Source organism: Amblyomma mixtum, chromosome 2 (assembly GCF_055824585.1).
Source record: "Amblyomma mixtum isolate Tamu chromosome 2, ASM5582458v1, whole genome shotgun sequence".
In the NCBI taxonomy this organism is placed as follows: domain Eukaryota; kingdom Metazoa; phylum Arthropoda; class Arachnida; order Ixodida; family Ixodidae; genus Amblyomma; species Amblyomma mixtum.
Window position 1 is genome coordinate 174978201 of NC_143013.1, and position 27053 is coordinate 175005253.

General features: G+C 42.7%; 1 long non-coding RNA gene across 1 annotated transcript; it reads right to left on the bottom strand.

Annotated features, from left to right (window-relative positions):
• Window positions 1–1471: 1471 nt before the first annotated feature.
• LOC149361705 (uncharacterized) lies at window positions 1472–27053 on the bottom strand. The gene is made up of 3 exons (XR_016288970.1): window positions 27018–27053; window positions 11784–11874; window positions 1472–1928 (listed from the first exon to the last, which is right to left on the bottom strand). It is a non-coding gene; the product is annotated as an uncharacterized LOC149361705 (long non-coding RNA).

Genomic DNA, 27053 nt, shown 5'->3' on the forward strand with positions numbered 1-27053 from the left:
TTAATATTGTGTGTCCTGCATACGAACTAAACAACCTTCAACACAATGTCCTGGAAATCAGAATTGTTTACAGCCAAAGCCAATAGATCTCTGGGATATCTAAAAGGCAGTTTTTATCTTCCACAATCATCAATGAGAATGCATCTTTACACAAATTTCGTTCGTCCACAGTTAGAATATGCCTACTGAATATGGCATTTTATCACAGATAACTCAAGCACTAGAAGCAGTGCAGTATAGATCAGTCTGTTCAGTAATAGCTAACTAGAGCTTCAAGCCAGTGGGACGCAAATAACAGCAGCACTAAGCATTCAACCACTCCCTACCTGAAGGTAGATAGCGCGGATCTGTATCACGAAATGTGTGGCTGAAACGAGTCACTCCGAACATTTTCGATTCCAAATTTCATCTTTTGCTCGCTACGATCAACAACACAAAGTTTACGTGATTCGTTGCACAGCGGCAAACTTTACCAATTCATTCCTCCCAAAATCTTGAACTGAGTGAAATAACTTTAATGCATCATTAATAGACATTAATGTTCTGATTAACAGTGCGTTAAATAAATTATTACGCCATTCCTAAATTCATCTTCATTCTTTCCCTTCGTTGCAACTAGCCATACTTACCAACTGTTGTAACATTTTTTGTGCATTTTTGATCCCCATTGGGCCTTTGGGTTTCTTTGTGGTTTTTTTCGTCAAGGTGTACATACAGCATGTATTCTTGTACTTGTTGTTGTTGTTTTTTTATAGATTTCCCGAACCATTCACCGTGTTGGATGGTTGTATGTTGTATTTATTTTGTTATTACAGCGCGCCTTCATGATATTCAGTCTTTTTCCGATTACTCTTGTTCGCCCCTCCACTCTACAATGCATTTTACCTTGTAGTTATCGTAAATAAATAAATAAATAAATAAAAACGAATGTGAAGAGTCTCACAAATGAAACAGTGCGAAGATGGCGCCAGAGAGAAAGTCTAGATTTAAACAAGGTCGCTCAATCTTTCGCCGCGTATTCTGTGCAGTTAGGCTGAGTTTGGTCGTTGTAAGCACCACACTGTAAAAAATAAAACACCTCTAAAGGAGTTTCCAGGTGTCTATAACTCGCACCCTTGCACCCGGCCCAGAAGGGTGTTTTGTGATTTCAATACACCTTTAACGTGGGGTGTTTCATGAAAGAACCAACCCGAAAATGATACAACTTGACCCAAAGGTGTTGAGGTGTATCACACACTATTACCACTGAGCCACAGGAGTTTTATGCTTCTTACACCCCTACACCCTTCAGGAAAAAGCATGCAATGGGTTCATAATTTGTTCCCACTTTTATTACTTTTCTTAAGCGTTCTTTAAATTTACCATTATAATGCCTACGTATTGCAATATACCTGTATTACTGGAGCTCTTCATAGCAGTAAACAGGCTGTATGCACCTAAGAAAAACGTTTATTGACAAAACTCACAAAACTGCAGAAATGTTGAATGTTTTTATTAGAACAAAACACATCCATAAAACAATGCACAAGAAGCTTCTCCAATGAATTCCTCACTGCCATCCAAAGAACTTAAAATTTTAAAGTACAACAGCACCATACCTGCTGTTATTGGGTTTATGGTGCTGCAAGAATAAGGTTCCATTGCACTTACTCTACATCCTAACTTTTCAGAGCAAACAGAATGAAAAATTCATGCCTGTGCAGCCTTCTATACCAGCCTGAAGAAGGCTTGGACTGTGACGCTAACTCCCAGGAAAAAGCAAAAAAGCAAACTTAAGGCAGCTTATGCTGAACACCCATATTCCTGACATTATGGCAGTTGTGGAGTGAACCGCAGTGGTAAGCCTGCTGAGTAGTCATCCTCCCTCGACGAACAGGTTCTCAGCCACCTCAGCATTGTCTTCGGTGAACAGCATACATGGTGTGAGTCTGCATTTCAGACAAAAACAGTAAAATATTTCATATCAGTTTACACTGCTCAATGGTCCTTATAAATGCCAACATATTGCTCATTAACAATGTGTTTTATAATGCATGCTAACGCTAACAGAAAGAAGAAAATCTGTCCAAGTGGCAAGCAGGCGCCAGCTGTTATTTTTTGAACCATTCCAAAGAGGCCACACTGTGGTTTAGAAAAAATAGCTCTAAACGGCATTATATAAACAATGTTTTAGCTAAAAAGCTAGATGTTATGAAATGGAATGAAGGTGGTCAGGCCATGCAATTAATTCTGCACGAACTGCTACAAGCTAGTGCAAACCACTGGCCTGCCTGGCGGGTAAACTGATTATAAAAGCCACAAAACACCATGACAACAAAGGCGAAAATAGAGCACTTCAAAATGCTTTACAATAAACCGAACGACAAGTAATGTGCAACATTCACTGTAACAGAAAGCACAGTATCTGATCAAAGTCAGCAATACGACCCCTTCTATGAGAGTGGTCAGCTGCAACTAACACAAAGCATACATTCGTTACTACACCAAGCAAGTGACATCTTGAAAGGCAGGCAACAGTGCTAAGTTAACATATCTCCCATGTCCGCAGCCAGCAAACTCAAAAATCCATCAAGAAAAATTTGCACAAGGCCACTAAACTACTACAAGAAAAGGAGCTCGGCCAGTTGGTGCATGAATCTTTGCAAAACCACGCAGGATAACAGGACACAGGCAAGACAGGTGCAGCGATAACAACTTCGGAATTCATTGTTTAGTTTGCAATGAATACAGGAAGCATCATCCAAAATACAAAGAAGGAAAGTCATGGAATCGTCATTTTGTCAAATCTGTCGTGATTATTTATCCAGGTAGTTGATTTCTTTTTCGTTAGAGTTAGTGATGATGTGCTTAAACAGGTTGAACAATTCTTATGTACTATGCACGTCTCTTACATTTCCTCAGAATTTTACATTGTCGAAAGTGTGATATACTCACAGTCCGATACGTGTCTTGGTAGCTTGCTACCATATCCTTTCTCAGTATTCCGACATGTTGCATTAGATAAATGTTAAAATGCTGGCCTTATTTCCCAACACAGGACGCTCCGCGTGACGGAGTGATCTTGTAAACTAAGCCACTGTCGCATGCCATGAATTTGTCTCTGTGCTTCGTCTTATGCTGGGCTGTTTTTGAAGCACCTTTGCTAGGAGCATTGCATACTACGTTCAGCTACTTTCTGTGAAAAAGCAAATGAAGCCACTGCAAAGAACTTCCACAAGCTGCAAACGAACGTCAAGCCAACAACTTGACCAAACTAGGGCTGGTTGTGAAAAACAGTGAGGGCCTATGCCTGAATGCCTTCTTTATGGCAAAAACACGGAACGATAACTAGCCTTTCAGAGTAATTGTCTCTGAACAAGGATCGTGGCAGCAACCCTTAGGGCAGTATCTGCAAGAATTGCTCTCCTTGCTCACCGTGGAAGACCTTTTCCTGGTAAAGAAGCCAGAAGTGTCCGCATTCCTCTTGAACAGCCGTCTAGAAGGAGTGTCTTCTCATTGTCATCAAGGAATAACATTACACGCTGCCACATACCACCTTGTTTGAGACGGTAAGAGAAGGCATTGATTCAATGGGAGCAGCACGATTCCAGAACCAATGCAGAATTAATGCTGATAGATTCCTCGAGCTGCTAACCATCTATTATTTTAGTTTAATGACCTGCACACACAGTGGCAAGGAGTATGCACCAGTTCCTGTGTTGCACTAATTCTCATTGTCCGCTAGCCTGTGAAGATAAAGATAGCCAACTATTAAAAAGCTTTGCATGACACCAATTTGATAATGACCTTCGAATTCTTGGACGACTTCCAAGTAATCCACAAGTTTCATAAACAAAGGCAACACAACGACATTGTTCACATATTCAAGACCTTCTCCGAAGTCCTTGCTGGAGGTACAGCTTCTCGATCTATGGCTGCACATCAGAGAGGCCCATATGTGCTGGTGTTATGTTCCACAGTCGAAAAAAAGACTGTTGCTACTGGCACACTAAACAATTTCTCAAACAGATTGTGTATTGACTGTCGGCAGGAAAGCGTTGAGCCCCAACTAACATAGTTACCTGAAGCTAGTTTCCCGGATGACCTCGTCTGCAGCCTTCGCTTGAAGATAATGAAAGAAATTTGCTGATCCACCCCAACGAGGCTTCAGAAAGAAGAATGGAAGTTAGCTGTGGCGGCATATGTGCATGGTATCAGCCACGCGCAAGAGAAAGTGGTCAGGCGAGCTGGTGTGAACTTACTAAACAAGGTGCCTAAGTCACTGTCGCATGCTGCAGATTTGACAGCCTTCTTTTATACCAGGCTGTCTTTGAAGCACCCTAGCTGGGCGTGTTGCATACTAAGTTCACATCAGCCTGCCTGACCACTTTCTTTAGTGCGTGGCTGATACCATGCACCTATGACCTTAATCACCGTGTTGCCCACTACCCTACTGGCTTCCACGTACTCCTCTGGCTCCCTGCACACCATGTGGGCCTGGGTGAGAAGCTGCTGCCTCGTTGCGTGGTTCCTTACCGCGTCTTCTCTTCAGGCAACTGAGCAATGTGACCTATGAAATCATGTCCCTGCACTCCCGCACTCTTCTTCCGGCCCCCTCCACAAAGCTCGTGCACGTCACCTGTCTTAAGCCCTACCATTCACACCACCTTAGGGCGCCCAGGGGCTGTGCTTCCTTCCACGAGGCGGAGGGGGTAGTGCTACAGTGCAAGTCGCAAGGCGAAGAGGACGTTGTTTTGACACTGGGCAGTTGACGACAACAGAGACGCTGCAGCTAGCGCTCGGGGTGACTTGGTTTGGGGTGCCTTCTGAGTGCAACCTGTAGTGCCTGCTGCTGAGCTAAACCCCATAATAATATGCTATGGCAGCTACGTTCCGTTCTTTCTGAAGCCTTTTAGAGGTAGATAGGCAAATTTCTTTAAACTGAAGCCAAGGCTGCAGATGAGGTCATCTGGGAAATCAGCTTCAGGTAGCCATGTCAGGTGGGCCTCAAGGCATTCTTGCTGACGGTCAATACACGAGCTATTTAGGATATTTTTCAGTGCGCCAGTAGCAACAGCCTTTTTTCGACCCTGGGAAGTAACGCCAGCACATATGGGTCTCTACAAAGTACAGCCATAGATCGGGAAGCTGTACCTCCAGTGGCATTTCTTTGGTCAGCTCAAAGTTAGCAAGAACTTCGGAGAAGGTCTTGAAGATGTCAACAATGACTTTGTGTTACCCTTGGTAATGAAGCTTGTGGATTACTAAGAAGTCGTCCACAAATCGGAAGGTCGTTATCAAACTGGTGCCATGCACAGCTTGTTAATAGTTTGCTATTTAGACAGGCTAGCAGCCCAATGAGAATTAGTGCAACGCCGGAACTGGTGCATACTCCCTGCCACTGTATGCACACATCATTAAACTTTACATAGGTAGAACGGAAGTAGATGGTTAGCAACTCGAGGAATCTATCCGCATTAATTCTGCACAGGTTCTAGAATTGTAACGCTCCCATTGAATTAATACCTTCTCTTATCGTCTCAAACAAGGCAGCATTTAGCAGCGTGCAATGTAAGTCCTCGATCAGAATGAGATGACAATTCTTCTGTACAGCTGTTCGAGAGGAATGGGGACACTTCTGGCTTCTTTACCAGGAAGAGATCTCCCACGGTGAACAAGGAGAGCAATTCTTACTGCCCTAAGGGTTGCTGCCTTGATCCTTGTTCAGAGACAATTACTCCGAAAGGTCAGTTATTGTTGCGTGTTTTTGCAATAGCGAAGGCATTCAGGCATAGGCCATCACTTTTCTTCATAGCCAGCACTAATTTGAACAAGTTGTTGGCTTGACACAAGTTTTTAGGTTTCGTTCTTCACTGTTTGGCGCTTGACCTTCTTTTGCAGCTTGCGGAAGTTCTTTGCGATGGATTCATTTGCTTTTTTGCAGAAAGTAGCTGAACGTAGTATGCAACGCACCCAGCAAAGGTGCTTCAAAAACAGCCCAACACAAGATGAAGCACCGAAACAAATTCACAGCATGCGACTGTGGCTTAGTTTACGAGATCCCTCTCTCATGCGGAGCGTCGTATGTTGGGAAATAAGGTCAGCGTGTCAACATTTGTCTAATAGAACAAGTCGGCAATACTGAGACAGGATATAGTAGCAAACTAGCAAGACATGTGCCGAACTGTGAGTGCACTCCACACTTTCGATGATGTAAAATTCTTAGGAAATATAATTAACAGCTCATGCCGAGATATAAGAGACGTGCATGACACAAAAGAATTGTTTAACCTATGGAAGCACATCATCACTAACACCAACGAAAAAAGAAATTGACTATCTGGATAAATAATCCCGACAGATGTGACCAAATGATGATTCCATGACTTTCCTTCTTTTGTATGGATATTTCCTGTATTTATAGTGAGCAAAGCAATAAATTCCTCAATTGTTAGTCAGCGCAGTACCTGTGTCTTCCTGTCAGTGCCCTGTTACCCTGCACGCTGCTTTGCCTAGACTAATATACTATCACACATTAAGAGATGAAGTCTACGTCTGGAAAAAGACCACAAGGGGTTCCAAGCTGTTTCCTTTCTGGTTCGCGTTCCCTTTCTTGGAGGCATACATGCACTACGTAGTGAACAAAAGTACAAAGTAGATAAATAGAATTGATCATCTTGCAAATATCAGTACTGTAAAATGGTGTTAACAAATGGCCACATTCATCCTTAGGACAGATCTGCATTTCATCTGTCATTACATATGAAACATGAAACTACCAAGCAGCCAGGTGAATGAATACATTTTTCCCAGAAATTTACCAAAGGTACACGCAGTGATACCATTCCAGTGGATCAGTTGAGTATGCTGCTCAGGAGCAGCAATATTCATATGGGGTGAACGCTAGCAGCATAAAATATTAGCAACGCAATACAAGTTTGCATACAAGATGCGAAATAAATGGCATGATATGGAACCATTCCAATTATGCAAGCAGAAAAAATTGCATTCAACCTACACTGCAATATTAATCGAGCTACAAAAATAATATAAAGGCTTCTTCAAATCAGCGCACAGTTGGCATTTATATGCCATTGGGTCATTCCAAGTCAACTGTTCCGGGCTTAGCACTGAATCTTCGATTTCTTAAAAAAAATTCATGGCTTATTGCATTACTTAGGCAAACATTACATCAGCTTGTTTTAGGCGGAGTAATTTTTTCCCGTCGTGGCCGCCATCTCATGTTTGAAAGTGATAGCCAAACGTAACTTTGCAAAAAAATTTGTAAAAAGAAACATTCGTACGCAGGACTATGAAGTTTCTGTTATATAAATTAAAGGTATAACATATCCAATGCAGTAAATTGAACTTATTTTGTTTTAAATAAAACATGTAATAAGTACAAAATATAAAAATTTGAAATCTTTTATCAAATTTTATGTTCTCACAGCAGTTATTCTCTTTTCTAAGCTGTCGAGAAGGCAAAGGCGATAAAAATGTTTGAGAGCAAAACACGTAAGGCAAGCCAGTAAAAGCATTCCAAAGTTGAGAAAATTTGCTTTTTGTGACATATTCAGTAGTCTACTACATAATTAGGTGATCTTAATTAAATTATGAAAGATAGAAAGTTAAACAGCACTATTTAATGGCATTTATTTTTAGTTTATTTGGAGCTCTTTTTTTGTTTTAAGCGAGAAAACAATCTTAAAAGTTGAGTCCCTGCGTTCAACATCGACACTGCTCAGTGCTTCCTTTTCACTCCAGCACACTTTGACACCAGCTGTAAATTACACAAAACCAGCACTCCGCTGCCCGAATACAATGGTGTGCTGGTCTTCGATGCCACCAGCTTCAGCAATAAAGAAACCTGCTGAAGGATAGATTTACAAAAAGTAAAAATGAAGTGGCCACATGGCAGGACGGCTCTCGTTCCTCGACACAAACAGTACTCAACCGGGAAGCACTTTAACGGCATTGGTGGAAGTGTGAGGCCCCCTGCAGCAACAGAAAGCATTCAGAGGCCATAGAAAGGTCAAATACTGATCCTCTATAAGCTGTTTACATGGGCGGAGAAAACCATTAAGAGTGTCGTAGCCCTCTGGGTGCTCCAACAAATGATTCAAGAAAATAAAGGTGAACTGACTAGGCGGTTTACAAAAGTGCTACCATTAAAAGGAATACGCATTTTTCACCACATCAAGCCTTTATCTTTCTCTCAATGGTGCATGCTGGACTTAAGTCATGCTCAAGTTTAAACTGACAAAATTGAGCGAATATGCCAGCAGACTTCTCAAAACCAAAATATGAGGACCATCCACATGGAGCACCGTGCAGCAAAGCTTTGTGTCTTCTTGATGCCGGCTCTAGCATGCACCGCATTGTCGAGCAAGCAGCCAGCAATGCTGGGGTTGAAGGTAGAGACTCAAATTGCGAAATTATTTTCACGCCTAAAACGAAAATTGCTCCAATTAAAATTTTAGAAATGTCACAGCCATTAGAAAGTAAATGAGGCCAACCTCACTGTGCAACTGGTGGCTGAATATGCCTCAAAAATGGAATTTTTTTTAGCTGACTGACATGCCTCGCGTTTTTTTCATCTCTGAAACACTTTTATTCCATCCTTTGCCTTTTGGATAACCCAGAAAAATGGTTTAAATGACTGTTATGAGAACATAAATTGGATAAAAAATATCAATTTCCAATATTTTTGTACCTTCTTTCATGTTTTATACATGAGTCCAATTTATTGGATATGAAAGCACATCCTTTATTTACATGAAAAAGTTTCAGTCATGCGTAAAGCGTTTATTTTTAACATGTTTTTTGCAAGACTTAGCTTTGCTATTGCTTGTAAACATAGGACGGTGGCGACGACATGAAACTTCTTTTTCTCTGCCAAGAACATGCTGGAAAAATCTTTGTCATGGTAATAAAATAAGCCATGATTTTTTTGTCTCTTTAAGAAATCAAGTGCAGTCGAGTGCAAAAGTCTGGATAAGGTGGCGTGGAATCACCTTATTCAGTATTGCACAGCAACAAAATACACAGCCTACTTATCACCAGGCATATAGCAGCTTCCATATAGGTCAATATATTGGCTCGACTTTAAGAGGCTTCTCTAACACTAGAAAAATTACAATTGCAAGTTACAAAGAGGACACCAATCTGAATGTTTACATTGTACAGATGTATAACCCTGACACTGAGAACTCCCACTCCCCTACTTCGACGGTGGCATTGTTCCTGCCAGTCTACCTAATATAGTCCCCGCAATATCATAATGAGTCGAGCATTTTGCCTTCTGTAGACGTGAGCAGCAAAGGAGGCTTAATGCTGCTAATAACAAACATAAGCATCCTAAGAGTTTGGTAAGCTTGCAAAATTTAAGCTTGTTCGGTTCCAAAAAGATGCAATAGCAATCTGAATGGTCATTCATTCAAACCATGCGAATGCAATTGGTAAAATGGCTTCACAATGTAAAAAGTTACTTTCTTGAACTAGTCGGTACATGTTCGTCAGCATGAAGGGCAAAGCATGACAGTAATGGGATGAAAGAACTAGACAGACTCGGCGCTGACTGACGATCTAAAGATCGCCACAAAATAAACAAGTGAAAAAAGGGCCCAACCAACTTTTTTTTGCAACAGTTTGCCTGCTTGCAAAACATGTGGCACTGCATTAAAGATTGTCTGCAAAGGGCAAAAATGCTGGCAAATAAAAACAAAAAAAAGTGTTTAAAAATGTAGAAAAACCATTACTATGCCGTCTAAACTGCTGAGGTAGCCTAGTTCTTTGCATGTGAGCACAACAGTAGGTTTGCTGATGCATTTTCCTTGCTCCTGACGGATCAAACGCATCAACAACAATCTCCCGCGTGTGCTGGTCCTTATGTAAGTGAACAGTATGGTTGGCTGAAAGCAGAGACGCAGTTTTCACACGACAGCCAATATATGACCATATTGCTTTCGGGAGGTGGTTTTAAGGAGCTCTTGTGATCGCTCAGACAGTCGTTTAGGCATCTCCTGTTTGACTGATACAGCCCGTTCCGCGGGATAGCTCACTTCTGTGCGCCACATTTTTGGGGCACTTGTACATAAGAGAATTCTTGGCTATTTTCGCATTCTGCAGGTGCCAACCCTTCACAGTTGACACTCTTGCAGAGACGTTGCAATTTGCTTGGAGCTGAGAATACTACTCGCACACCGGCCCTAGCTCCTATTCTTTTCAAGTTGTGAGACACGTGTGAGACGAGATTGTTGTTGATGCGTTTGATCCATCAGGAGCAAGACAAGTGTGTCAGCAAACATTCTGTTGTGCTCACACGAAAAGAACAATACTTGGGGACAGCTTTCTGTGGCTATGCAGTGGAAGCTATGAGGGCAAGGCTTTTACAAGCGTGCCTCTTATCACACCGTCACGAGGGACAGAGATAGGTGTTTAAGCTGGCGGTGCGTGCTCGTACCTTCCACTGCATAGCCACAGAAAGCTGTCCCAGACTATAGGCTACCTTAGCAGCTTAGAAGGCAGAATAGTGATTTTTTCAACATATTTATTCCTTTGTTTTTATTCGCCAATGTTTGTTTTGCTTTATGCAGTCAATCTTTGATGCAGTGCCACGTGTCGGTAGTGCTCGTTTTTATCTATTTATTGCCCATGCTCTGCGCAGTTCAAATAATTGTGATGCCAGCTACTGCTACCTCAAAAAAAAAAGAACAGTGGGGTTATGAGCCACACAGTTAGCTATTCTGCTTTAACATAGACCGGACTTGCATAAGTGACTGTACAGGAAATAGAAGATGTATTAAATCCAAAAAGCCATTCAGCTTGCTCTTGCCTACATCTGTAAGTGTGCTCTTGGTGCCAGATGTCCCACAAACTAACCCTCTAGGCTTTCTATGCCACCGTTATCAATGGCTTTTAGTTGATTCTAGCTGCAGCTAACTAACTTGAATGCTGACGCTACAGTAAGGGTCTAGGTTTTTTTTTAAATTATCACTCTTGATTGTCTAAGTATTCATACCTGCTTCTGCATTGGGCTTCTGACTGGCTTATTTAAATGAGTGTACCTGCATTATATTTGTCATGCTGAGACCCTTACATATGCCCACATATATTTAGTTACAAAAGCAGGTCTTAAAGTGAGCACCCAGTGAGTAGGGGTTCTGTTTTAGCACAGGATTTTATTTTGCAGCACTTTTTGTAACAACCCATTTTCCATTATCAACGACTGATAACGACAATGTTTAGAAATTCCCAACTTCATGACACACAAATAAAGATGCACCAAGAAGCTCTAGTTTCTGTCCTAATCCCATTCACATCATACAAAACAAACCCATCCACACATTTGGCACTTCATTTGCCGTCTCTTGGAATCCACTCCGTTGGTCCTCAAGTGTAACGGAGAGGATTCCAAGAGAAGGCAAACGTAGCAGTGGGCGGCAGGAAGTTAGGTGGGTGGATGAGGTGAAGACATTATGCGGTAGCACACTTTTTATCACCAAATGCTAGTACCAAGTTCGCAGGGATATGGTAGCCGCAGCTGGCAAAGGCAGTCCTTTGCCCTGCAGTGGGTGTAATCAGGATGATGATGATGACGAGAAAACTACGTTCAACAACACTCAAACTGGTTTGCAATAACCCTATGCTGACAACGAACTAGCAAGGATGTACAAATGAATGAGGGCATGGCTAGGCTATGTACCCTGTTTCATGAAGCAGCTTGATGAAGGAAAGAAGGGAAAATGGCCCAAAAGAGAACCATACAACATAAAAAGAAGCTTGCAGCAAGAACTAAAACGCACCTTTGCTTCCATACTGCTCATGAATATTGCCCAGTGGCAACAAGGTGCAAGCTGTGGCTGTGGACTCCCATGTGGATGTAGATGTTTCCCCCTGCAGACATCCATTTAATACCATCACGATTACAGACCGCCAAAATTCAGAAATTAGGTCACTATGGCCAAACAATGGAGCTTTTAAAAACTTGAAAAAGCAAGCTAAATATACCTAGCTGGCACAGCACAGGATTCTTTTATCTGGATGACGTTGTAAAAACAATTAAAAACCAAAATAGATAGCAGCATCAACAAATTTATGCAAAAACCTGGCCTGATGCAAAAACGACCAGCAGTCAGCGCCTGCAGCACACAAAATTGAAAGCTTATCTCAGACGTCCCGCTGACGCAACGCATTTTACGCAGAGATACAGAATAGACCTTACGCACGGGTGGAAAAATTACCATGTGCTATCTGCACATGGTAACCGCAGGACAACGAATTTGACGAAATAGCGTTAAACGGCTTTAAATTTGACAGAGCACACATACTAGAGCTCTTAAGTAGCATGAGGCAGTACTTTGCAACATTCGTTTCGTCAAAACAAAAACAGCTCTGAGTAGAATGATTCTCGGCGAACTCTGTTCAGTGCTGCTTCTCTTCCTGGATACACGGAAAGAGCTGCCTGTCTGCAGATCTCGGCACTTTGGTAATAGAAGCGGCAAGCCTTGAGCCCGCTCTTCCGTAAAATATGCTTTGAATAATGCAAACCAGCATGCATGAAGACATAGGATTGCTTACCATTCGAGGCAGGTGCGTAGCCGTGCCGAGCTGAAGTACGTCTCCAAACCACCGCAACGCTCGTGTTTTTCATTAACGCTGACTTCAGGACAACGTTTCTACATTACAAATGCATTGTGGTGCATAAACACGCTCACATTATAACTTCGCCCTTGCTTCCTGATATCAAACCTTCAAAACGTGAGCGAGCGCCGGCCTTTCTGCCAATCTACAACAAAGAAATGCATTCGGCAGAGCCTCCAAAGGCTGCTTCTGTTCCGATACGTGAGATACGAGTACTTGGACAGCAGTGAACGAACCTACGCACTACTCAAGTTATATATGCACAAAAAACACTTCAGTTCAATGCGGTACCTCGGAAAACGCGGTCGAAAACGCAGTTCACGTCAACTGCTGTAGCACGCACACCACGACGCCGCGGCCACACCACGTGACACGCAACAGGCGGGAACATGGAGGAAGGAAAGAAGGGCGGGAATAAATCAACAAAGGCCCGAAGGTACCGATGGCCGCCTAGCGGCGGAAATGCAGTTTCAGTTTCAGTTTTGAATTCATTTTATTGGGCTTTTTACAGTGCGTACGTAAGCTAGAATGTATTTGCAGCACCGGAACAGCATACGCAACGATTGCCAACAGTTACCAGCTACGGAAAATGCGAAGTGATTAAATTAGATATATCTCTTCGGATTCAAAAGTTATCATGAATCGGCCCCCTTGCCGTTTTTTTCTTTTACGTTCACTCCAGCGGCTGCAATTCGGTGGTGGCAAAATATATATTAAAAAAAGTGTAGCCTATATCGTCGTCGAAAGTGGAGGGAGCATGAAATGTATGGCAGGCAGGTCGTAGCACATTTTAGGACGGCGGCCTCACCGTCAAGCGACACCTTCGAAGCGCCGCACAGGGACGGTGCCAGGGCATTCGTGGTGAGGTAGCTCAGAGAGGTAGAAGGTGGGCGGGAGGGCGCTAGGTTATGATGGATAGGCATAATGCCCCTAGGCCTGTGGCATTGCTCTTCATAAAATTAAATGAACCAACAAAACCCAGCGGTGATTGAGAGGAACACAGAAGGCCGAATGCGTACTGCAAGGTCTGATCGCGACAGATGTTTCTGCGGTCAAGTAGACCTTTGGCTCCCTTGGCGCTCTCATGGGCCCGCACAGCGTGCTTCCACTCGCGGCGCGCCTGTTACAAGATCAGCGGGAGGATGGAAATGTTCGCTTAAGGTTCTAAAAGTTCTAGCTCATGTTCTATGTCCTGTGCGCTGCTGTGCGTAGACGATGTTCGCTAGTTTGTACAGAACGGAAACCGGAAGCACTAAATGCCTAAATTTTCCGTGTGTTGTGCGAATGTCAGTGCTCGTTAAAGGACCCACGATTGCCGAAAATAGTATGTAGTCCTCCACTACGGTGTCTCCGATAGCTCAGGTTTAGCTTTCAGACATTAAACGCCGTATACCACAGCATTTTTTTGTAATGGGTTTGCACAGGTACCTTCTGCTACTCGTTCAGTTTTTGTTCTCCTCCCTTAGATCTTTGAGCTTCTCAAGCTCTTCTGGGAACCTAATTAACTTCAGGTCTCCATAGTTACCTTTCTTCCAGTTGACACAGAGGTTGCTTCAAGAAATTGCTAATTTGGGTCTTGTTGTTTGTGCGTAGTTTCGTGTGTAAAGTAGAATGATTTCGCGTAGACAGTACTCCGTTTGAAACATATACAGGGTGTTTCACGTAACTTGAACCAAGGATTTTAAAAAAGCGGTACACCGCAGCCAGCTGAAACCAACGATGCACTGTTCGCCATTATGTGGCGCTCCTCAGAATATTTTTTATTGCGCTTAATTTGTTAATTAACTAAGATGAATTATGCAAATTTTCAAATATTCACTTTAGTGCCAAGACCGTTACGTTAGGTTGTAGAGCAGATTTATAAACAACCAATCCAGTTCATTGTAGCATCGTATCTCATACGGGGTCCTTTTTTCCGGCATCTAAAAAAAGCCCGCGCGTCAGCACTTTATGCAGCGGCGCGGCGGCCGTTCACTTCGCCACGGTCAGCGGGCACGCTGCGTTTGCTCGAAACGCCGTTGAGAGCGCTGCAATTTGGTAGCGCACGAGCGTAGTCACATGGTATTTTTTCATATTTCGCGGGCTTTCTTTAGATGCCGGAAAAAAGGACCCCGTATGAGATACCATGCTACAATAAACTGGATTGATTTTTTATAAATCTGCTCTACAACCTAACGTAACGGTCTTGGCACTAAAATGAATATTCGAAAATTTGCATAATTAATCTTAGTTAATTAACTAATTAAGCGCAATAAAAAATATACCGAGGAGTGCCACATGATGGCGAACAATGTATCGTTGGTTTTAGCGGGCTGCAGTTAACCACTTTTTTTAAATACTTGATTCAAGTTACGTGGAACACCCTGTATTATCGCAAGACATTAACGTAATGTTTTTTCTATTCACTGCGATGCAGTCGTAGCAGCTTCACCTTGATATGGATTCAATACAGGAGCACGTTATTATCAAAACAAGCAATGAGCACCCACATTCGTGGCATAGATATTATTCCAGCAATTTTTATTAGCATTTGTAATAAAATCAATAACTTTTTTTTTGAGCTGCGAGTGAACCAATATTTTTCTCGCCACTGCATGTATGTTCTCAGCTGCGAAAGATGTAAACCATGCCTCAAAGTGCAATCCTCAAAAGCGCATACTATCGCCCCCGTCAGAGCGTTTGTACTGCCTTCATAATTAGTTAAGTTGGGATCGCCATGTGGAATGTTGCCGTAACAATCGCGTCCATGCATCAGTGAAACGTGGATAAAATGCCGAAAACGCATGTTACTGCTTCACACGTGCACGTGTTGTTGTCACAGGAACCACGCAAACATATTTTGTCCCATAAAACACACGAGCTACAGCTATATTTTGTTTTTTACATTTCCCTTCCCCAATTAGTCCGGCATGCATAACTGAGGTGAAGCCAGCTTTACATTTTTTAAAGGAACACCCTTGCTTGCACTGGGGGGTTTTTTGGCCATATGCACCCGCCCCTAAAATGCTAGGTTGCAGGACGGGTGCAGGACGGGTGCACGAGTAACAGAAACTCCTATTTTTTCGGGTGCGAGGGTGTGTTAGTCAGTTTGTTCCCTTTAAAGGTGTGAAATTTTTTACAGTGCAAGTTCAGAACCGCAAGCTCACAACGGCATTCACGTTCTCCTGTGCTTGCTAGGTAGCGGATGAAGTGGTTTCATTCTCTGTTTAGCCGCTTAATCAGCTACTTTGTGTAGGCTGTAGGCGTGATGAAATTTAAATGTGCATGCTTTTTTTTACACACTCATACAGAGACCCGAATCTATGCACATTCACTGTAAAAAATAAAACACCTCTAAAGGAGTTTCCAGGTGTCTATAACTCGCACCCTTGCACCCGGCCCAGAAAGGAGTTTTGTGACTTGAATACATCTTTAAGGTGGGGTGTTTCAAGAAAGAACCAGCCCGAAAATGATAAAATTTGACCCAAAGGTGCTGAGGTGTATCACACACTTTACCACCGAGCCACAGGCGTTTTACGCTTCTTACACCCCTACACCCTTCAGGAAAAAAGCATGCAATGGGTTCATAATGTGTTCCCACTTTTATTACTTTTCTTAAGCGTTCTTTAAATTTACCATTATAATGCCTAAATAATGCAATATACCTGTATTACTGGAGCTCTTCATAGCAGTAAACAGGCGGTGTGCACCTAAGAAAAACGTTTATTGACAAACAAATCACAAAACTGCAGAAATGTGGAAAATTTTTGTTAGAACAAAACACATCCATAAAACAAGGCACAAGAGGCTTCTCCAATGAATTCCTTACTGCCATCCAAAGGACTAAAAATTTTAAGGTACAACAGCACCATATCTGCTTTTATTGGGCTTATGGTACTGCAAGAATAAGGTTCCATAGCACTTACTCTACCTCCCAAATTTTTCAGAGCAAACAGAATGAAAAATTCATGCTTGTGCAGCCTGATATACCAGCCTGAAGAAGGCTTGAACTGTGACGCTAACTCCCAGGAATAAGCAAAAAGCAAACTTAAGGCAACTTATGCTGAACACCCATATTCCTGACATTATGGCGCTGTTGTGGAGTGAGCCGCAGTGGTAAGCCTCCTGAGTAGCCATCCTCCCTCGACGAACAGGTTCTCAGCCACCTCAGGATTGTCTTCGGTGAACAGCATACATGGTGCGAGTCTGCATTTTAGACAAAAACAGTAAAATATTTCATACCAGTTTACACTGTTCAATGTTGCTGATAAATTCGAACATATTGCTCATTAACAATGTGTTTTATTATGCATGCTAACGCTAACAGAAAGAAGAAAATCTGCCCATGTGGCGAGCAAGCACCAGCTGTTATTTTTTGAAACATTCCAAAGAGGCCACTGTGGTATAGAAAAAATAGCTCTAAACGGCATTATACAAACAATGTTTTAGCTAAAAAGCTAGATGTTATGAAATGGAACGAAGGTGGTCAGGTCATGCAATTAATTCTGCACGAACTGCTACAAGCTAGTGCACACCACTGGCCTGTCTGGAGGGTAAACTGACTATAAAAGGCACAAAACACCATGACAACAAAGACGAAAATAGCGCACTTGAAAATGCTTTACAATAAACCGAACAACAAGTAATGTGCAAAATTCACTGTAACAACAGAAAGCACAGTATCTGATCAAAGTCAGCAACACAACCCCTTCCATGAGAGTGGTCAGCTGCAACTAATGCAAAGCATGCATTCATTATTATATCAAGCAAGTGACATCTTGAAATGCACGCAACAGTGCTAAGTTAACATATCTCCCATGTCTGCAGCCAGTAAACTCAAAAATCCATCAAGAAAGATTTGCACAAGGCCACTTAACTACTACAAGAAAAGGAGCTGGGCCAGTTGGTGCATAAATCTTTGCAAAACCACGCAGGATAACAGGACACAGACAAGACAGATGCAGTGATAACTGAGGAATTTATTGTTTAGTTTGCAATGTATACAGAAAGCATCATCCAAGATACAGAGAAGGAAAGTCAGGGAATCGTCATTTTGTCAAATCTGTCGTGATTATGTATCCAGGTAGTCAATTTCTTTTTCCTTAGAGTTAGTGATGATGTGCTTAAACAGGTTGAACAATTCTTATGTACCATGCACATCTCTTAAATTTCCTCAGAATTTTACATTGTCGAAAGTGTGATACACACTCACAGTCCGATATGTGTCTTGGTAGCTTCCTACGATATCCTTTCTCAGTATTGCCGACATGTTGCATTAGATAAATGTTGACACGCTGACCTTATTTCCCAACACAGGACGCTCCGCGCGGCGGATAGATCTTGTAAACTAAGCCACTGTCACATGTCGTGAATTTGTTTCTGTGCTTCGTCTTATGCTGGGCTGTTTTTGAAGCACCTTTGCTAGGAGCATTGCATACTACATTCAGCTACTTTCTGTGAAAAAGCAAATGAAGCCACTGCAAAGAACTTCCACAAGCTGCAAAAGAAGGTCAAGCCAACAACTTGACCAAAGTAGGGCTGGTTGTGAAGAAGAGTGAGGGCCTATGCCTGAATGCCTTCTTTATGGCAAAAACACGGAACGATAACTGGCCTTTCAGAGTAATTGTCTCTGAACAAGGATCGTGGCAGCAACCCTTAGGGCAGTATCTGCAAGAATTGCTCTCCTAGCTCACCATGGAAGATCTTTTCCTGGTAAAGAAGCCAGAAGTGTTCGCATTCCTCTTCAACAGCCGTCCAGAAGGAGTGTCTTCTCATTGTCATCAAGGACTAACATTACACGCTGCCACATTCCACCTTGTTTGAGACGGTAAGAGAAGGCATTGATTCAATGGGAGCAGCATGATTCCAGAACTAATGCAGAATTAATGCTGATAGATTCCTCGAGTTGCTAACCATCTGTTATTTTAGTTTAATCATCTGCACATACAGTGGCAAGGATTATGCACCAGTTCCTGCGTTGCACTAATTCTCATTGTCCTGCTAGCCTGTCAAGATAGCCAACTATTAAAAAGCTTTGCTTATCACCAATTTGATAATGACCTCCCGATTTTTGGACGACTTCCTAGTAATCCACAAGCTTCCTAAACAAGGGCAACACAACGGCATTGTTCACATATTCAAGACCTTCTCCGAAGTCCTTGCTGGAGGTACAGCTTCTCAATCTATGGCTGCACATCAGAGGCCCATATGTACTGGTGTTATGTCCCACAGTCGAAAAAAAGACTGTTGCTACTGGCACACTAAAAAATGTCTCAAACAGATTGTGTATTGACTGTCAGTAGGAAAGCGTTGAGGCCCAACTAACATAGTTACCTGAAGCTGGTTTCCCGGATGACCTCGTCTGCAGCCTTGGCTTGAAGATAATGAAAAAAATTTGCTGATCCACCCCAACGAGGCTTCAGAAAGAACGGAAGTTAGCTGTGACGGCATATGTGCATGGTATCAGCCACGCGCAAGAGAAAGTGGTCAGGCGAGCTGGTGTGAACTTAGTAAACAAGGTGCCTAAGTCACTGTCGCATGCTGTGGATTTGACAGCCTTCTTTTATACCAGGCTGTCTTTGAAGCACCCTAGCTGGGCGTGTTGCATACTAAGTTCACACCAGCCTGCCTGACCACTTTCTTTAGTGCGTGGCTGATATCATGCACCTATGACCTTAATCACCGTGTTGCCCACTACCCTCCCGGCTTCCATGTACTCCCCTGGCTCCCTGCGCACCATGTGGGCCTGGGTGAGAAGCTGCTGCCTCGTTACGTGGGTCCTTACCGCGTCTTCTCTTCAGGCAACTGAGCAATGTGACCTATGAAATCACGTCCCTGCACTCCCGCACTGTTCCCCCGGCCCACTCCACAAAGCTCGTGCACGTCACCTGTCTTAAGCCCTACCATTCACACCAGCTTAGGGCGCCCAGGGGCTGTGCTTCCTTCCGCGAGGCGGAGGGGGTAGTGCTACAGTGCAGGTTGCAAGGCGAAGAGGACGTTGTTTTGACACTGGGCAGTTGACGACAACAGGCACGCTGCAGCTAGCGCTCGGAGTGACTTAGTTTGGGGTGCCTTCTGAGTGCAACCTGTCGCGCCTGCTGCTGAGCTAAACCCCATAGCAATATGCTATGACAGCTATGTTCCGCTCTTTCTGAAGCCTTTTAGAGGTAGATAGGCAAATTTCTTTATCCTGAAGCCAAGGCTGCAGATGAGGTCATCTGGGAAATCAGCTTCAGGTAGCCATGTCAGGTGGGCCTCAAGGCATTCTTGCTGACGGTCAATACACGAGCTACTTAGGACATTTTTCAGTGCGCCAGTAGCAACAGCCTTTTTTTCGACCTTGGAAAGTAACGCCAGCACATATGGGTCTCTACAAAGTACAAAGATCGGGAAGCTGTACCTCCAGTGGCATTTCTTTGGTCAGCTCAAAGTTGGCAAGGACTTCGGAGAAGGTCTCGAAGATGTCAACAATGACTCTGTGTTACCCTTGTTTATGAAGCTTGTGGATTACTAAGAAGTCGTCCACAAATCGGAAGGTCGTTACCAAACTGGCGCCATGCAAAGCTTTTTAATAGCTGGCTATCTTGAAAGGCTAGCAGCACAATAAGAATTAGTGCAACGCCGGAACCGGTGCATACTCCCTGCCACTGTATGCACACATCATTAAACTTTACAAAGGAAGAACGGAAGTAGATGGTTAGCAACTCGAGGAACCTATCCGCATTAATTCTGCACAGGTTCTGGAATCGTACTGCTCCCATTGAATTAATGCCTTCTCTTATCGTCACAAACAAGGCGGCATTTAGCAGCGTGCAATGTAAGTCCTTGATCAGAATGAGAAGACAATTCTTCTGTACAGCTGTTCGAGAGGAATGCGGACACTTCTGGCTTCTTTTCCAGGAAGAGGTCTCCCATGGTGAACAAGGAGAGCAATTCTTGCAGATACTGCCCTAAGGGTTGCTGCCTTGATCCTTCTTCAGCGACAATCACTCTGAAAGGCCAGTTATTGTTGCGTTTTTTTTGCAAAACAGAATGCATTCAGGCATAGGCCATCACTTTTCTTCATAGCCAGCACTAAATTGGTGAAGTTGTTGGCTTGACACAAGTTTTTAGGTTTCGTTCTTCACTGTTTGGCGCTTGACCTTCTTTTGCAGCTTGCGGAAGTTCTTTGCGATGGATTCATTTGCTTTTTTGCAGAAAGTAGCTGAACGTAGTATGCAACGCGCCCAGCAAAGGTGCTTCAAAAACAGCCCAGCACAAGATGAAGCACCGAAACAAAATCACAGCATACGACTGTGGCTTAGTTTACGAGATCCTTCTCTCATGCGGAGCGTCGTATGTTGGGAAATAAGGTCAGCACGTCAACATTTGTCTAACAGAACAAGTTGGCAATACTGAGACAGGATATAGTAGCAAACTAGCAGGACATGTGTCGAACTGTGAGTGCACCCCCCACTTTCGATGATGTAAAATTCTTAGGAAATATAATTAACAGCTCATGCCGAGATATAAGAGACGTGGATGACACATAAGAATTGTTCAACCTATGGAAGCACATCATCACTAACGCCAACGAAAAAAGAAATTGACTATCTGGATAAATAAGCCCAACAGATTTGACCAAATGATGATTCCATGACTTTCCTTCTTTTGTATTTTGGATGATATTTCCTGTATTTATAGTGAGCAAAGCAATAAATTCCTCAATTGTTAGCGCAGTACCTGTGCATTCCTGTCAGTGCCCTGTTACCCTGCACGCTGCTTTGCCTAGACTAATATACTATCACACATTAAGAGATGAAGTCTACATCTGGAAAAAGACCACAAGGGGTTCCAAGCTGTTTCCTTTCTGGTTCGCGTTTCCTTTCTTAGAGGCATACATGCACCATGTAGTGAACAAAAGTACAAAGTAGATCAATAGAATTGATCATCTTGCAAATATCACTACTGTAAAATGGTGTTAACAAATGGCCACATTCATCCTTAGGACAGATCCGCATTTCATCTGTCATTACATATGAAACATGAAACTACGAAGCAGCCAGGTGAATGAATACATTCTTCCCAGAAATTTACCAAAGGTACACACAGTGATACCATTCCAGTGGATCAGTTGAGTATGCTGCTCAGGAGCAGCAGTATTCATATGGGGTGATTGCTAGCAGCAAAAGATATTGGCAATGCAATACAAGTTTGCATACAAGATGCGAAATAAACGGCATGATATGGAACCATTCCAATTATGCAAGCAGAAAAAATTGCATTCAACCTACACTGCAATATTAATCGAGCTAGAAAAATATTAGAAAGGCTTCTTCAAATCAGCGCACAGTTGGCATTTATATGCCATTGGGTCATTCCATGCCAACTGTTCCAGGCTTAGCACTGAATCTTCTATTTCTTTAAAAAAATTCATGGCTTATTGCATTACTTAGGCAAAACATTATCCCAGCTTGTTTTAGGCGGAGTAATTTTTTCCCGCCGTGGCCACCATTTCATGTTTGAAAGTGATAGCCAAACCTGACCTTGCAAAAAAATTTGTGAAAAGAAACGTTCTTATGCAGGACTATGAAGTTTCTGTTATATAAATTAAAGGTATTCCATATCCAATGCAGTAAATTGAACTTAATTTGTTTTAAATAAAACATGTAATAAGTACAAAATATAAAAATTTGAAATCTTTAATCAAGTTTTATGTTCTCACAGTGGTTATTCTATTTTCTAAGCTGTCGAGAAGGCAAAGGCGATAATGTTTCAGAGAGCAAAACATGTAAGGCAAGACAGCGAAAGTAGAGAGAATTTGCTTTTTGTGACATATTCAGTAGTCTACTACATAATGAGGTGATCTTAATTAAATTATGAAAGATAGAAATTTAAACAGTACCATTTAATGGCATTTATATTTAGTTTATTTGGGGCTCTTTTTTTTTTAAGCGAGAAAACAATCTTACAAGTTGAGTCCCTGCGTTCCAACATCGACACTGCTCAGTGCTTCCTTTTGACTCCAGCACACTTTTCCACCAGCTGTAAATTACACAAAACCAGCACTCCGCTGCACGAATACAATGGTGTGCTGGTCTTCGATGCCAGCAGCTTCGGCAATAGAGAAATCTGCTGAAGGATAGATTTACAAAAAGTAAAAATGAAGGGGCCACATGGCAGAACGGCTCTGGTTCCTCGACACAGGGAAGCACTGTTTGTGGTATGACCAATCAGAGTTAAAACCTCTACTACCATGAAAATTACTAAAACTTTTCAGTGGAATGGACTTTTTCACCCCATCACATGGGAGGAGCGCTTGTGACGGCATTGGTGGAAGTGTGAGGCCCCCTGCAGCAATAGAAAGCATTCAGAGGCCATAGAAAGGTCAAATACTGATCCTCTGTAAGCTGTTTACACGGGCGGAGAAAACCATTAAGAGTGTCGTAGCACTCTCGGTGCTCCAACAAATGATTCAAGAAAACAAAGGTGAACTCACTAGGCGGTTTACAAGAGTGCTACCATTAAAATACGCATTTTTCACCACATCAAGCCTTTTTTATCTCTCCCAATGGTGCACGGTGGACTTAAGTCATGCTCGAGTTCAAACTGACAAAATGTGAGTGAACATGCCAGCAGACATGTCAAAACCAAAATTTGAGGAGCATGCACATGGAGCACCGTGCAGCGAAGCTTTGTGTCTCCTAGATGCCGGCTCTAGCGTGCACCGCAGTGTCGAGCAAGCAGCCAGCAATGCTGGGGTTAAAGGCAGAGACTCAAATTGCGAAATTATTTTCGCGCCTAAAACGAAAATTGCTCCAATTAAAATTTTAGAAATGTCACAGCCATTAGAAAATAAATGATGCCAACCTCACTGAGCCACTGGTGGCTGAATATGCCTCAAAACTATTTTTTTTTCAGCTGACTGACATGCCTTGCGTTTTTTTCATCTCTGAAACACTTTTATCACATTCTTTGCCTTTTGGATAACCCAGAAAAATAGTTGAAATGACTGTTATGAGAACATAAATTGAATAAAAAATATCAATTTCCAATATTTCTGTACCTTCTTTCATGTTTTATACATCAGTCTAATTTATCGGATATAAAAACATGTCCTTTATTTATATGAAAAAGTTTCAGTCATGCATAAAACGTTTATTTTTAACAAGTTTTTTGTAAGACTTAGCTTTGCTATTGCTTGTAAACATAAGACTGTGGCCACGACACGAAACTTCTTTTTTTCTGCCAAGAACATGCTTTAAAAATCTTTGTAATGGTAATAAAATAAGCCATGATTTTTTTGTTTCTGTAGGAAATCAAGTGCAGTCGAGTACAAAAGTCTGGATAACGTGGCGTGGAATCGCCTTATTCAGTATTGCACAGCAACACAATACACAGCCTACTTATCACCAGGCATATAGCAGCTTCCATATAGGTCAATAAATTGGCTGGGCTGTAAGAGGCTTCTGTAACACTAGAAAAATTACAATTACAAGTTACAAAGAGGACACCGATCTGAATCTTTACATTGTGCAGATGTACAACCGTGACACTGAGAACTCCCACTCCCCTACGCACTTGGATGGTGGTATTGTTCCTGCCAGTCTACCAAATATAGTCCCCGCAATATCATAATGAGTCGAGCATTTTGCCTTCTGTAGACGTGAGCAGGAAAGGAGACTCAATGCTGGTAATAACAAACATAAGCATCCTAAGAGTTTGGTAAGCTTGCAAAATTTAAGCTTGTTCGGTTCCAAAAATATGCAATAGCAACCTGAATGGTCATTCATTCAAACCATGCGAATGCAATGGGTAAAATGGCTCCACAATGTAAAAGGTTACTTTCTTGAGCTAGTCGGTACATGTTTGTCAGCATGAAGGGCACAGCATGACTATAATGGGATGAAAGAACTAGACAGACTCGGCGCTGACTCAAGACTGACGATCTTAATTGCTGCCACACAATAAACAGGTGAAAAAAGAGCATAAACAACATTTTTTTTTCGCGACGGTTTGCCAGCTTGCAAAACATGTGGCACTGCATTAAAGATTGACTACGAAAGGCAAAAATGCTGGCGAATAAAAACAAAAAAAAAATGTTTAAAAATGTAGAAGAAACTGTTACCCTGCCATCTAAGCTGCTGAGGTAGCCTATACTCCGTCTCACAAGATGTTTGCAGCACTACGAAAGGTAGAGCTCTCTCATCCAATCAGGATGGCGCGCACTAAATTAGTGTGTTCCTACGCGCCTGTGGCTCAATCCACCTGATGTCCAGGTGGCTTCTTTCTACCTCTAGCAGGTGGCGCTTGATGTCTTTTTATTCTATTTTAGTTTGTTTTTGGACAGGCGGACGCCCGTTGCAAAGGGACTAGCCCCACTTTTTTTTTGTCGCAACCTGTTCTGATCAGTTCCTCTGTTGTCGCGAAGCCACCTGCTTCGCCTGCTTGGGGAAATAGCGCTCTGTCGATGTAGAGCACACAGGAGACACAACAGACTCGACCGACGCCATGTTGGAAAGTGGCAACGCATCACTACCTCGCAGCAGGCCTCCGCAGAGCTGTGTCCGTACGGGCTTTGTCTGGTAATATCACCAGTGATTGAAACACTCCCTACCATTTAAATATACCTGTCCAAGCCATGTTTTTAGTTTTCAATGCTTATTGTTTTGATTAATAGTCATACACTCCTCAAATATTCGAGGGACTATTTTCTGTGTTTCTGCAGTCCTGATTGGACGAGAGAGCTCTACCTTCCGTAGTGCTGCAAACATCTTGTGAGACGAAGTATAGCTCTTTGCATCTGAGCACAACAGAATGTTTGCAGATGCATTTTTCTTGCTCCTGACGGATAAAACGCACCAACAACAATCTCCCGCGTGTGCTGGTCCTTATGCGTGTACTGTATGGTTGTACGGCTGAAAGCAGAGGTGCAGTTTTCACACGACAGCCAATATATGCCCATATTGCTTTCAGGAGGTGGTTTTAAGGGGCTCTTGTGTTCGCTCAAACAGTCGTTTAGGCATGTCCTGTTTGACTGATAGAGCACGTTCCGCGGGATAGCTCACTTCTGTGCGCCACATTTTTGGGGCACTAGTACATAAGAGAATTCTCGGTTCTTTTCGCATTCTGCAGGTGGCAACTCTTCATGGTTGACACTCTTGCGGAGACGTTGCAATTTGCTTGGAGCAGAGAATACTACTCGCACACCAGGCCTAGCTCCTATTCTTTTCAAATTGTGAGACACTCGTGGAAAGGACGCGTTCACAAGCAGAAGTACACAGGACTGTGTACTTCTCCTGCTTGTGAACACATACTTTTTGAGAGGAGGAGATTAAGACATTATGTGGTAGCGCACTTTTTATCACCAAATGCTAGTACCAAGTTCGCAGGGATATGGTAGCCGCAGCTGCCAAAGGACTGCCTTTGCCCTGCAGTGGGTGTAATCAGGATGATGATGATGACGAGAAAACTACGTTTAACGACACTCAAACTGGTTTGCAATAACCCCATGCTGACAACGAACTAGCAAGGATGTACAAATAAATGAGGGCATGGTTAGGCTATGTACCCTGTTTCATGAAGCAGCCTGATGAAGGAAAGAAGGGAAAATGGCCCAAAAAAGAACCTAGCATACAACATAAAAAGAAGCTTGCAGCAAGAACTAAAACACACCTTTGCTTCCATACTGCTCGTGAATATTTCCCAGCGGGAACAAGGTGCAAGCTGTGGCTGTGGACTCCCATGTGGACGTAGATGTTTCCCCTGCAGACATCCATTTAATACCATCACGATTAGAGGCCGCCAAAATTCAGAAATTAGGTCACTATGGCCAAACAATGAAGCTTTTAAAAACTTGAAAAAGCAAGCTAAATATACCTAGCTGGCACAGCACTGGATTCTTTAATCTGGATGCCGTTCTAAAAACAATTAAAAACCAAAATAGATAGCAGCGTCAACAAATTTATGCAAAAACATGGCCTGATGGACAAAGATTAGTGGTCAGCGCCTGCAGCACACAAAATTGAAAGCTTATCTCAGACGTCACGCTGACGCAACGCATTTTACGCAGAGATACTTAATAGACCTTACGCACGGGCGGAAAAATTACCACGTGCAGATAAACCGTAGGACAAGGAATTTGACGAAATAGCATTAAACGGCTTTAAATTTGACAGAACACACATACTAGAGCTCTTAAGTAGCATGAGGCAGTACTCTGCAACATTCGTTTCGTCAAAACAAAAACAGCTCTGAGTAGAATCATTCTCGGCGAACTCTGTTCAGTGCTGCTTCTCTTCCTGGATACATGGAAAGAGCTGCCTGTCTGCAGATCTTGGCACTTTGGTACTAGAAGCGGCAAGTCTTGAGGCCGCTCTTCCATAAAATATGCTTTGAATAATGCAAACCAGCATGCATGAAGACACAGTATTGCTTACCATTCGAGGCAGGTGCGTAGTCGTGCCGAGCTGATG